This window comes from Panthera onca, chromosome A1, assembly GCF_046562875.1.
Source record: "Panthera onca isolate mPanOnc1 chromosome A1, mPanOnc1 haplotype 2, whole genome shotgun sequence".
Lineage (NCBI taxonomy): Eukaryota > Metazoa > Chordata > Mammalia > Carnivora > Felidae > Panthera > Panthera onca.
The window spans coordinates 222,650,096-222,664,324 of NC_138339.1; the positions used below are offsets into that span (position 1 = coordinate 222,650,096).

Here is a 14,229-nt window from a genome sequence, read left to right on the forward strand (position 1 = left end):
TGAAATTGATCATTTCAAAACAGAAAGATGACCAAGGTAATAAATTCCAGAGCTACTTCTTTAAAATAAAATAAAATGAGTAGATTACCTAATTTAATACAGAAAATATGTATAGAATATACATGTATTTCTATACATCAATATATATATATTGATGTATAGAAATACACAAAATAAAATATACATAAATATGTATATTTATGTATAGAAATACACAAAATAAAAAGTAAAAATAAAATAAAAAAATAAAAAAATACACAAAATAAAAAGTAATAGAAAATTATTATAGAGTCTTCAACAGAATCATAAGAGAATACTTCAACTCTCTGCAAATCAATTTTGAAACTGAGATGTAATGCATAGTTGTTTATTAAAATAAAAATTTACAAAAATGACACAAAGAGAGATAGAAACTTAATTAATTTAAAAATGTTTCCATTATCTTATTCAACATTTTTATGGGGTCTCTAATGAGAAGGTATTTTCAGATATATTATCTACTATATTTTCGTAAGCAGTAGACTATAAAAGTTTCTTGCAAAGCTAAACTATAAAAATCCCACAAAGGTAATATACCACAAAAGGAGATCCTCGGCCCATGCTCACTTATGAACATTGTTGCAAAATATTCAGTAAAAGTAAACAGAGTCCTCCAGTAATTCCTCCATAATTCAATATTAGGAAATCTATTCCTATATTACCATAGATCATCATATTAATTAGTTAAGAGAGAAAATTTATTTTATCCTCTCCATAGATATTTAAAGACCTTAATACAATATAATATCTATTCTGGATAAAAAATGTTAAATACTAAATACTAAAAGGAGGTACCTCACAACATGAATTACACACACATACACCTATCTTTAACGTCTACTTAAATATAGATGTAGTATTTGTCTGGATCCAGAGAGGAAGAGAAAATGAGACGGAGGATGTATGCACGCATGTATGTACATACGCACATATGCGTGTACGTATGTACAAACGTATACCAGCCTTCTGCTAAAGCATTATCTTTACAATCTGGAGCAAAATAGGATGTTTCTTGCCAGAAATTTTGTTTATATTGTCTCATAGCTACTAGTATCTGTGATAGACAATAAAAATAATAGAGGTATAAAATTTGAGGCAAAATTATTTTTAATTATTATTATTAAAATTATTACTTGATGGGGCGCCTGGGTGGCTCAGTGGGTTGAGCGTCCGACTTCGGCTCAGGTCATGACCTCACGGCTCGTGAGTTCAAGCCCCGCGTCAGGCTCCATGCTGACAGCTCAAAGCCTGGAGCCTGCTTCTGCTTCTGTGTCTCCCTCTCTCTCTGCCCCTAACCCAGTCGCATTCTGTCTCTGTCTCTCTCAAAAATAAATAAACATTAAAAAAATTTTTTTTAATAATTCTGCTTCTGTGTCTCCCTCTCTCTCTGCCCCTAACCCAGTCGCATTCTGTCTCTGTCTCTCTCAAAAATAAATAAACATTAAAAAAATTTTTTTCAATAAAATAAAATTATTACTTGTCATGATTGCTTCTCTGGAAACTGTTGTTACCTCTGGAACGCTTAAAGATTCAACTAAAAGTATATCATAAATAATAAGAAAATTCAGTAAAACAGCTGAGTGAAAAAATAATAGTCCTCATATATACAAACCACAACCAGGTAGGTGATATATTAACAAAAAGTAACTACAAATAAGCCTATTCCTTAAAATGCTACTGAGGAGCATAACCAAAAATTTAAATATGGGCGAACAGTCAAATCTTAAAGAGAAAGAGTCAATATTACAAAGATTTCAATTCTCTCGAAGTCAATATATGTGAATTTCACTTATTCACAACAAAAATAAAAACATTTTTTAATAACACAAGCTAATCCTTAGTTCATGAAAAATTTCTGAAGGAGAAAAGTAATGAGAAGGAGGAAAACCTGGCAGATATTAAAACATATTAAAAAGCTACATTAATTAATAAGTCAATCAATAGATTCATGAATACTAGATTCATGATTCATGAAGAATAGAAAGCACAAGGGGGGAAAAAAAAAGGCCAGAAATAATAATATGTAGAGAAACAATAATAGCTGTTGTTATTTAGAGTTTATTACATGCCAGGAATATTCTAAGCCCTGTACAATATTTGCCTTGTATTATGTTTTCAATAATCCCATGAAATTGTTTTTATTCTCACTCATTGGATGAGGAAATTGAGGCAAAGAGATTAAGTGATTTGCTCAAGTTCAAACCATTAGTGGAAGAGCTTAGGTTCAAACCCAGACAGACTGCAGAGCGTATACTCTCCAATGTTGTGTTTTACTACCTAAACGCATGGACGAGTGGAATAGATGGTAAAAGTATACTTCAAAGCATTGGCGGAAAGGTAGATTATTCAACACATCATATCTGGTTAAAACATAAGGTTGGGTCTCTGTCTCATACCTATTGGGAAAATCAAAAACCAGGTAGATAAAATATTTAATATTTAAATGATGAAAAATTAAAAATAAAAGACAAGTATATCATTGCAGCATTGCCTGTAATAACAAAATCAAAATACCCATTAAAAGACTGGATTGTAAAGTAGAGTAAATCTATGCTGTGGAATACTATTCGATCGTTTAAAATATTGGGCAGTATTACATATACAGCTAAGGAATATTATGCAAAATACATCCTGAGTATAGAAAGGAAGGAACAGAAAGAACACGGGGTACACATGACACTGTCATTTGTTTTCAGTGTTGTGCGTGAGTGGTTGGAGTGCGCATGCGTGTATTCTCTGATGCGTGCACTAAAACCAGGGGCCAGCATCACCTTGCGAAAGAGAATTTGGATGGTAAGGTCATGGGGGAGAGACTACATTTTCACTGTATATCTTCTTGTGTCTTTTGAATATTTTACAGTATACTGTACATGTCATTACCTATTCATAAATAACAAATTTGAAAACCAACAACTAACTGTGCGGATATTTTAATCATCACCTGCATAACACTATCTCTGCCCATGGAAGCAAACAATCTTGGTGAAAACACAAAAGGAAATCATGAGGTATAAGAGGAAAGGAAAGAATGGCAGAGAAAAAAATCGTTCAATGAGTGGCTCTTTAGGGCTGAATTTTCTTCAGGTCATTCTATCTTTTAACAATCTACAAAAATGGAAGTCATTTAGAAAATAGCACACAATAAAGAGAACAATATCAATAACAACAACAACAACAACAACAACAACAACAACAACAACGAGTAACATCTAACACTGGATCGGTCCTTCCAGTTTGTCAGACAGCATTTTAAGGACTTTGTGTGTATTTTACTCATTTAACCGCCTGCAGCAACCCTATGCGGTATATGTGCATATTATTGCCTGCATTTTTCCAAGGAGTAAATTCAAGTTTCCATTTGGTTCATTTCCATCAAATGAAGAATTGTAGAGCATAGTAGACAAGGGCAGATGACAAAACCATCTGGCCATGTTTCTACAAGCCAGGCCTCTGGGCAGAGTTTTCCAAGACATCACCTCCTCCCACACCTGGAACAGTTCCAGAAGCACAAGGTCCCACACAGGTCACCAAATGATGATGATGGCCCCTGGGGTGGCCTGACCCTGAGCAAGTGTCAGCATTCAAAGACAATGTTGCTGATGGTGCAATTTCCTGCTTTGAAAGCTCCACATTCCTGAGCTTGCACAGGGAAGGCTAATACAAAGATTTATCCCGGGGCGCATACCGAGTGCCATGTGGTGGGGGGCTTGTGAAGACAGAGAAGGCAGTTGGGCACTATGCTTACAGCTGACTGTTGCACGGTGATGGCAGGTGTCACCCAGGGAAAGCTTTAAGCATGACACTTGGAGAAAATCTCACTCCGTAATATCTTTTCTCCACACCTCTGTCCAAAGTGCCTGAAGTTCCACAAGGAAGCATTGCTGTCTGCTGTCTGCCAACGCCACTTTTTAAAAGAAAATCCAACGGAATAAATATATATATATATATATTTTTTTTTTTCACTAAATAAAGAGTGAATTATTTTAAAAGTGCAAAGCATAGAGGTCAGTGTCAGATGTCTGTTCTAAACTTCATTATGCCTTTTCAGGACGCCATGCCATCAGGCAAGTTTACTTAATCTGAGTTTGTGTCCTCCTCTGCGAAATGGGGCTACCCATTCTCATTTCACATGGTTGTTGCAAGGATTAAACACAGACACACACACTCCACCAGATACAGAATCCAGTCAAATGCTAAAGCATTCAGTTAAATGTTCCACTAACATCAGTTTCCTCCTACACTTTCCTACCCAATTAACCCCGTCTTCTTGGCAGGCGATGCGAGAGCACGGTGCCGAAACCAGACCTGACTATCTTGCCTGGAACTGGCCCTTTGTGCAGTAACCACCCCGCGCCCTTTTGTTCGCGCCACTCCCCTGACCCCTGACCCAGTCTGCTCACCGCAGTTCATAGCATGGTAAGCCAATCTCACAATGAAAAGGGACATTTCCTACCTTTGAAAAAAAAATGGGCAGAGAACCAGCAGACTTGTGGTGCCTTCCATTTCCCATATGTAAATTTCTCAAAATACTTTCCAGTAAGCCATCTCTTAGGGCTCATAACGTGATTAATAATGTTGTGTCTCACTCACTTTTAGTATTTCAGATACGATAGTGTCTTAGGAATGTATAGTTGTTGAATTATGAAAGGGAGGTGGTTTGATCTGTCTTCTTCCTACTCACACGCATGCTAGAATCTCACCGGGACTACGGGAATCAAGCGAGTGAGCCTTTAACAAGTAAAAGTTTTGCTTGAAATCCAGCAGTCAATTAATAGGACTCCTGTGGCTAAAATCCAGTGTTGCCTTGGGGATCCGGAGACCTCAGATCAGCAGGACTAAAGAGACTGGACACCTCAGGGTGACTCTACCTGGGAGCACTTTTAAAAATGCTTCTCAGGTTCACATTTGTCTGAAATTTCATCGCTGTAAAGCTGAATCTCACGAGAGCAAGTGTGATTGAGTATGAGTTTCTCCCGGCAAAACCTGTTTCAGGGTCATTCACCCTAGTGGGGTGGTTGTGCTCTAGAAACGCGCTTCCTAAACTGGCCAGTCCTAACAGCCAGGTCTCCCCACCTCCCCTCGCCACCCATCACAGTGAACGCTGTAGGCTCCTACCATCACCAGCAGAGCCACATGCCCTTTTCCAGGCTTCCATTCTTCTTTCATTCCATGCCAGACAAATTAAAACACGGGCAGGGCCTGTGTTCCAGCCACCCTCTTTATCTGCCTTCACATTCCTTCCTCTGCCCATTCATGCTGTTGCAGAGGTCTGGACCAGCTTCCTGTAATCTTGGAGGGGAAAATTTCTCCCTTCAGTGCAGGCTTCTGAGCCTGGTTGTTTTGGGTAACTGATTTCCGCCCCTCTCCTCACTTCTGTGCATATAGCTTCCTTTGCTCAGCCTGTTAACCCTCCTCCAATGGCGAGGAGTGTCTTCTAAGCCCTAGGATTTCAGTGTGCTCTTCTGTTTCCTGCTGTCCGAGTGCAGGATTTCCTGAGCCAGGGATATATACAGAGTGGAGGCACTGCTGGGCTCTATCCTGACCGCACCTCCTAGGGATCATCCTACTGTGTACAACACATTATATTTATATCTCAGGGCATTGAGGTCAGTCCCTTCTTTGATATATCATTTCCTTCATTCCCCAAAGCTGAGCAAAGTGGAAAATCCTTTCTCCTCAAGTACTTTAGCTCCTACCCTCTCCCTGATTTGATTTGGGAGTGGTCTTTCTTCCTCACTCCCTAAACTGAAGGATTTAATTAAAAGATAAATTAATAGCGAGAAAAGCAAAATGTTGCATCATGAGATGTAATCTTCCTGCTGAAATCTCTTCTGGGTATCCTAAATACTTAAAAGACTGAATATTTTGAAAATAAAAGGACTGGTAAGTATCCCTGAATTAGGGTCAATTCTCTGATCCTTTTTATTTCTAACGGAGGAGTAGGAGTAGACACTTTTAACAATTTAAAATATGGATTGCATAAATAAGGAAACTTCTGAATAGTAATTAGAAAATGACCATAGAGATAGGTACTATTTTAAGTCTGGGAAGGTAACATTTTCTAGTGGAGGTGCAAAGTCAAATACTACATTTCCATGTGGTTCTATAGCAGGAAAACCAGCCCCTTTACTTCCTGCCATCCCAACCTCTGGTTGCCCATCTCCTTACCATATACCTGATATAGCCCAAAATTCCCAAGTGTTTTCTCGAATCCAAAGGCAATTCCCAGCTTTCCAGCCTTACAACTGGAGCAGGGACTCAGATGCACGCCCGAGGTCACCTTCGGCGCTGTTGCAAACTACGCTGCCACCAGATGGTCCCCAAAGGTCCTCCAGTGGCCGTGACAAAGTGTTTTGCAATTGGTCCTGACCAAGGCCGCAGGCCTGAGCGCAGGCCTCTGCTCCCAATGCCTCACCAGCTCATGCGGTTTGTCAAGCTCAATGTGCTCTGTCCAGTACGGTGCTCACCTAGAACTGCACACAACTGACATGGCACTCTCAAAGCCATTTTCTCAGGCACTTCCTCGGCCCTCAGAGTGCCCCTGGGGGTACCTCCCCAGCATAAATGCTCTGGAAGCTTCCCGAACCTTCAACAGCCAGCTCAGGGGAGGAGCCCCAGCAGAGGTTTCTCTTTTTCTTCCCTGGAGAATCTATTTTAGGAGCCTCACTGTTCTCCCCTGTCCCTTGGCCTTCGTTAAGAACATTGTCTTCATCCAGACAGGTTTCCTTAGCTTTGAATCTAAGAGAAAAGGGGTTGGAAACCTCTTTGTAGGCACGTGGACAACTGCTCTATGAATTGTTTTCTCACAGCTTTAGGTAAAGCCCTCATTATCTGCAGTTTTGATTAACTTCCACTCAGTGAGAGGCCTGCTGTGTTCTAGGCCACGGACTCACTTTGTATCCAATATTTACACCCCCTGCTACAGGATCATGTCCAGTAAATACTGGCTGTTCGGACCTGGTGCCCAGAGGCCACCTTCTCCCTCCAGGTGGCTGTGGTCTCTTCCAACTGCTGTTGGGAGTCTCCCCAGTAATCCAAGCGCCTACCCCCCAGATCCAGACACTTATGTCTCATGGCCGTTCTAAGAAGCACCCTTGCCTGAAGACACTGCATCTGAGCCACTCTTTGCAGGTAAAGTCAGGTGAGCTGCACTCTGACCTCGGGAGACTGATGCTCACGGGTATCTCCTAGGAGTTCCATAAATACAGGCTCTAGGCTCACCATGAAGGTGATGGCAGTTTTTCCAGGGGCAGCCTTCATGCCACCTTCCGAATGTTACATGCCCTGCCTGGAGTGGACCAGATTGCACCAGGCCTAAATCGAGCCATACTGCACCCACCTTGCTTCCCCGCCCACCATGCTTCTGCTCCCCAGGCTGCATGCTGTTTGGGACCACCTCCAGCCCAGCCTCCACATCCTCTAGGGCAGTATGAAAAATTACCTCACATGGCTTGAGGTTGCCTGGATCTCCAAAGAAGTTCAAAAAGATAGGAATGAAAAATTCCTCTCCCTAAACTCAGAAGTTGAGTTTGTATATGAGAATTGAATCACGATTGTGTCTGGCTACTCGCGTCTCGAGGGGCACCCAGGTCCACAGGTAAATGGTGGTCGGATGTCCTGGGATCAAACTGAGACAGATTCTGGGTCATTTGCTGGTGTGGAGTCAGAGGCCAAATTGGGGACTGTATTTCATGAAATCGAATATGTGATCACTTAGCGTTGGTTTGAATTGGGGAGTGTGGTCTCAGAAGGCTCTGGGAAGCATTGTCCCTTTCAGTCTCGGGCACATGAGTGACACTGACAACTGCCACAATTGTGAAACAAAAAAAGATAGGTCCTGACTCCACGAATTTTACACGAAACTCAGAAGACAGCAAAACAATTCTAAACTAAGATACTATGTTCACTTACAGCATTAAGAGCAGAAAAAGGAAAGCTCAAACGAACAAACATAGTCATCCAGTAATTGTAAAAGCCAGACTTTTATATGTTGCTGAGCATCGATAAATTTCTAAATGATGCCATCTGACTAGTCCAATGGCCACCATGCTGTTGTCAATGAGGACAATTATTTCTGTCTGAGAAGTAAAGGTTTCCTAACAAAAGGCATAGGATTGAATGATACAGCTTTGTCTCCACCTGCAGGAAAGAGGAGACTGAATTCTTTCTTAAAGGTATTTGAAAATATGCAAGGCCTCTAGGATTACCACTAAAAATACCAGGTTTAATTAGCACGCAAGCTCTAACTACACATTCTTCTGTAATAAAATCGTAATTGGATCAAAACAGAGTCAATTACAAGACATAATGGACGTGGACCACTATGCTTACTTTTATAACCTTTTTTTTGAACTATAATATACATAGAGAAAAGTTCGCAAGCCTCATCGTAGAGCTGGATGAATTGTCACAAAGGAAACACACTGGTAATCATCGTCTAGATGAAGAAACGGGACATTAGCAGCCCCCAGAAGCTCATTCACACCTGCACTTAGTTTTTAAACCAGGATTGAAAACCGTAGTCTTTGACCTATCCGTCAGTACATCTAAGGGAGGAAGGAAGCCACAGGCTGCAGAAGGACTCTCGCCCCCTAAGCATCATGGTCCCGGCGCTGCCCCCGAAAAGGCCATCGCCAGCCCTGCCGTGATGGGGAGAAGGCAGCTCTCTTTCTCTGGCTCCTGTCTCCCACAGGGCTCCAGACAAGGTCAGCTCATGCTCCTGTTCAAGGTGAGGTCTAGCCCTCGTTTTCATTAGGCTAAGTTTCCTTTATAGGACTCAGTCAGATGAAAATGAAGCAGAGTTTGTGAGCTGTCTTCACCAAAACCCGTCTGTCATGTATTCCTTGCGCCCACAGTACTCAGGGACCCAGATGAGAGTGGAGGTGGCCGCCCGTTACCACAATCAGCACGTCTAACATTGTACACCCACGCCAGGTAAGAAATCATACCTCTTGGCTTATGGTCCGAGGTCCACCTTCTAACAAAAAAGAAATCTGCATCTGATTCAGGTGATTCCGAGCGTCCCATTGTCTAGTGTTTGAACCTAGTTTTTTACGCATTGTCCTTGTTTCTGAGCACGTCCGTCCCTGTTACTCCATCTTGGCTGGAAGCAGAAATCTGAAAACTTAGACTCTGACAGTACTCTGGGCTCTGAGGGAGAACAAGGTTTCTAGAAATACAAAGCATTTTGATTATTCTTAGGCTTTGCTATATAGTGGGAACTGGTTTTTCTTTTACCATCTATGTGCGGTTGCTTGTTTTGTGATCACGAAGTCTGTAAAATGTCTCCAGGCTCCATTTTAAAGGCAGTTAACAATCCCGTCTCCTACCGATTCAGCTGGGAAGAACCAATTCACGTTTTAATGTTAAGAACCCAAGGGAAAAGGAGACAAGATGAGAGGAAGAATAGAAGGGAAATGATAAAACTTAACAAAATAGAACGGGCTTCATTTTCTTTCCAGTTTTTAAAGTATATGTTAAAATAGTTTGTTAGACTGTTTCTAATATTTGTTAAAATCATTGTCAAAACATATTTGGACATCTGTCACTCAAAGAGTTAAGCCAGACTCCACGGGAGGGGAAGGGGGGGAGGGGGGTACTTGGGAGGCTGGTGACCCTGCCAGGTGCTTTTGGTAAAAGGGAGGTAACAATGTGTCTAGTGCATATTGTGGGTACACTTCAGCCATTCAAACCCAGACAGAGGAAATGGGGGAATGGAGCTGGGGGGGAGGGATGGGGCTTAGAAAATGAATAAAGAGAGAAAATGGCCCCAAACTCTCTGCTGTGGCTCTTCATGTGCTGAAAGCCTGCATTGTGTGAAGCTGTGAGTCAAAATAAGAAGGTTATTCAGTTATCACAGACTGCATCTGAAATATGAAATCGTTCTACTCCAGTCATTTAGCTTCTCATCCTACCCCCCCCCCCCAAAAAAAAAAAAGTCTTCCTCATTAGCTACCAGTTGTTTTTTTTTTTTTCTTCCGCACAAAGTCAATTCATATTTTTAGGGAAAAAAATTAATTGCTTTAAAACCTTTCTTCTCTAACCTGTCAAATGAATTCGTGCATTCCAGTGGACTGGGGTGAGTGTTTGCATCTAACGTGAAGTTTGCCAAAAGAGCCCTCCGACCCCCTGATAAGCGTCTGAGCGTTATGTGGGGAGTAACCCTTACCACCACCCCCCACCCTTCGCTAAAACAAGCTTCCTTCTGCGTCTCTGTCCCCATCCCCCAGGTCCTTCACCACCGCCATCTATTTTCCTTGGATGAGAGCCTCGCAGTGAATAGGAAACATTTTTAAGAGAGGGGAGGAGGGGTTGTGAAAGAGATTTAGAGGCCAAATGGGGCCTTTGGAGGAAAAAAGAATTCAGAATCGCTGATATAACTCAATGGCATTCACTGTTGCAGAAAGTAATGAACGTTTTCCTTAGCAGCAGTTCATCTAGTGTCCTAGACTAATTGGAGACCATTTTCCAAGAAGAAAAGAAGGGTATGTGGTTCACAGCCACGCATCTGTGCACGGTGGAGAGCCATCCGCCTAGCCTTGTGCAGACTTTTGTGTGAGGAAAAGACCCATCTTTGTTCCTCTGCCTGGTTCCTTGTGTGGCTTCTCTCGTAGGAAGAAACAAGGGGGAAATTAGATGGTTGGCAATCCACTTTAAAGACGTACATTTTGTCTGAAAATTATGTGCCGCAGCTTGATCATAACATTCTATGTCCGAATATCCTTAGACCTCCCTAAGAAGTAGAGTGCATATAAAATATCCAAATACTGATCCTGAAGCTGAGTCTTCTATCAAGTGAGCTGAAAATGTAATACCTTGAGAAACAATGGGGTGTCTTTTCTCATTTCTTCCATGTTAATAAGGATACCTGATCAGAAACAGTAATTTTCATTTGTTGTATTAAAATCTCTAATACTACCTTTGAGTAGGAGGGACATTTCTTTCAGGGAAGGGTCAGTCAGCAGGGTGTGCATGCTGGAGGGTGATCTTTATGCTTCCCGGTGGTCTCAGCTTCTACAGAACCAGCCATTATGCTGTCTCATATATTCAAAAGCAAAGTTCTGAACTTTTAACTTTCATTTGGTTAGATATCAGTCCGTGGGGTATTTGGACACCCTATCGAATTTCTTCTCTCTTTTTGAAGGCAATCTTTCTGGTTTAAGAGCTGAAACCATGAAGAGTGAGGAAAGATTTTCGTTTAGTTTCAACTCAATGCATTTGTAAGTAAAGAGTTCAAAACGCTCCTTATTCAACTTCCTGACCCCCCCCCCTTTTTTTTTGAATATCACTGTGAATTTTCACTGCAGCAGGTAGGTATCTCTAAGATCCTACAGGAGTTAAAAGTCATTCCTTGGCTGGCAGAAAGTTTCTTCCTAATTAGGGAATACTGTGAACTTGCTCATAGCAGGTACCTAATAAATATTTATTAATTTGATTTAATCTAGGATAATATCTCTGAGGACTATTTGGTAGCCAGATTCTTGAACATTCCTACAATATTTGTTTCTGATGGTTCAATTCTTAGAGGTGGAACTGAGGTGGGTGATTTTGAAATGATACGCATCTCTGGCTCCCTTTCTTATGACGTCAGAGACACAGCGGTCAGAGGTGACTTCAGGACAGAGTCCCGGATGCGTCCTCAGTCAGTGAAGCCACCCTAGGAATCTGAAAGGATCTATTCAAGGTTCTTGGATGGCTCCTGATGGCTCAGCTGAGATCTGTACCTCTGAGTTCGGCAGGACCCCCTGGTGCCATTTGATCTTCTTCATCTCCATGACACTGACTCTGAGAAGTCACAGAGTCTGGCTGGCACCTATCCAGACCACTTCCTCCAATGAGAAAAGAATAAGGAGGCTTTATAATAATGAAGAAAACACACTGCCTGTCTTGGGTCCCTAGCCCAGGCGAGAAGAGTACCTAGGCTCATCAGAGCCCAACAAGAGGGTGTGGGAGATAACTCTGTTGCTTATAGGAATGACCGACCTCAGGGGAACCCATGGCTGATGCCAGCATGGATTGTTCTTGCCTCCAGATTAGCTCCATCACGGGCCAAAGAAGTCTGGGAAGAATTGGTGGCCAGCATAACAATTTCTAATACTCATCAAGCCCTAATCGTATATCCTGCACTGTTTTAAGGTCTACATTAATTCCTTTGATTCTTACAAGAACTCTACAAGGCCGATACTAAACTTCTTCCTCTCTTACTGATGAAGAAATTGGAGCAGAGAGATTTTAGGTAAGTTGCCCAAGGTTACACATTGTAATGGTGCAAAATTGTGTGAAAAGTCTTTGAAACTCTCTCTTTGAGAAGTGGAGTGTCAATCTCCTCCTCCCTTGATTTGAATCAGACTTAGGACCCAATTCTAATGACTGGAACGTGCTGGAAGTGATGGCACCTCTCACCACGCTAGGATAAAAGACGTTGCCCCTTCTATCTGGTTCTCCCTCGGATTGCTCACTCTGGGGGAAGTTGTTATCACGTCTTCAGGACTACAAAGCAGCCTGTAGAGAGGCCCACGTGGAGGACCGATAACCAGCACCACGGTGCCCTCCATGTACGTGAGCCACTCTGGAAGTGGGTTTTCCTGCCCCAGTCAAACCTTCTGATGACCGCAATCCATGACGGACCCTGAGCCACAAATGTCCAGCTAAGCCACTTCTACATCTCTGAACTGTAGAAACTGTGACATAAATGTTTATTGTTTTAAACCACTCGGCTTGGGGTAATTTATTATGTATCAATAGATAACTAATGCACACAGTAATATCTAAGTGTCAGGGCCAAGATACCAACCCAGAGGGTCTGAAAACAGTGCCCACAGTTTACCACCATACCATTCTGCCTCTGTTGATACAAAGGAGATCGTTTGATGAGCTTAGATTCTGAAAAAAAATTTTCAAGGAGCACTTGGGTGGCTCAGTTGGTTAAGTGTCCAACTTTGGCTTAGGTCATGATCTCCGTTCATGAGTTTGAGTCCCACATCAGGCTCTTTGCTGTCAGGGCAGAGCCTGCTTCAGATCCTCTGTCTCCCTCTCTCTCTGCCCTCCCCCCCATTCTCTTTCTCTCTCAAAAATATATAAATAAACTTTTAAAAAATGTTCAATAATCGGAAGATTATTTCTTCCCAGCTGTAAGAAATTCTAATGTGTTTCTAAACATTTAGAAATCCAATGACGGCAATGCACACATTAGCTACATAGTCACTCCTTTCCGTGGATATTGAATAAAGGTTGGTTGAGGCCTTTTGTCCTATCCTGCTTTTTCTAGACTCCAGGCAGACACTATCTTTCTGTTAGCACTCTACCTCAGACAAGCCTGTTAACACTATAATTAATCAGATTCCAGCTTATTCGCATGTCATTTCTAACCTATGGATACGCCACAGTCACCGTAACCAAATTAGATATGCGTCCAATCTATGGACCTCAAGTATTAGCTTTCTTTTTGTCATCTATTACTTTTAGGCTGGGAGGAAAATATAAACAATTCGTCTCTTAGACAGGATCACTTCTGCATGTGGTTATTTCCCTGGTACGCGTTGCTTAGGGCAGCTTGGGTGTCAGAAGGTTGACTCTCTGCTGCCACCTCGCGGACACAACAAACACTAGCGCCCACAGCGCTGGGCTTTGTACAGAGCGAATGCTCCGTCGGTGCCAGTTCTTCTCTCTCCGCCAACACTCTCCACAGAAATTGTTAAACAGCTGTCAATAAATAACCATCATCTGACATAAGGCCACTGCTGGCAGCAAACATGTGTTCCCCCACTGCCCATTTTTCATCATCGAGGTACTTGGAAGATCCGCTCAGAGAATCAGAAGGCACTTGGTAACTAACGTCTTCATTTCTCAGAGTCAGGGAGACAGACAGCCTTAAGGACGGTCCAACCGGGAGGAGCCAACCCGACCCCGGGATCCTGACACTTATTGTCTATCCCCAGGACAGATGTCTCTCTGCTCCCCGTGGGTTTTCCACGTGGCCGCCAAGTCACTCACGCCTCTGCTTAAAACCCAAGTCCAGGTTTCCACCAGCTAATACCGGAGCTGTCCACAACCTGAGCCTGGCCTAGCTTACCTCTCAGCGATCTTCGTGGCTTTCGATTTAATGACATTGAACTCCACGTACTTTCTGGAGCACCCCTCCTCTCCAGCTCCACACGCCCTTCCTAACTCTGAGGATTGGGCCCGGAGCTT

At 42.3% G+C, this 14,229-nt stretch overlaps 1 protein-coding gene across 2 annotated transcripts in view; it reads right to left on the reverse strand.

Moving 5' to 3' along the window:
• Window positions 1–14,229, reverse strand: part of COG6 (component of oligomeric golgi complex 6) — a 131,117-nt gene that overhangs the window by 14,769 nt on the left and 102,119 nt on the right. The gene's annotated exons all lie outside the window — the stretch shown is intronic.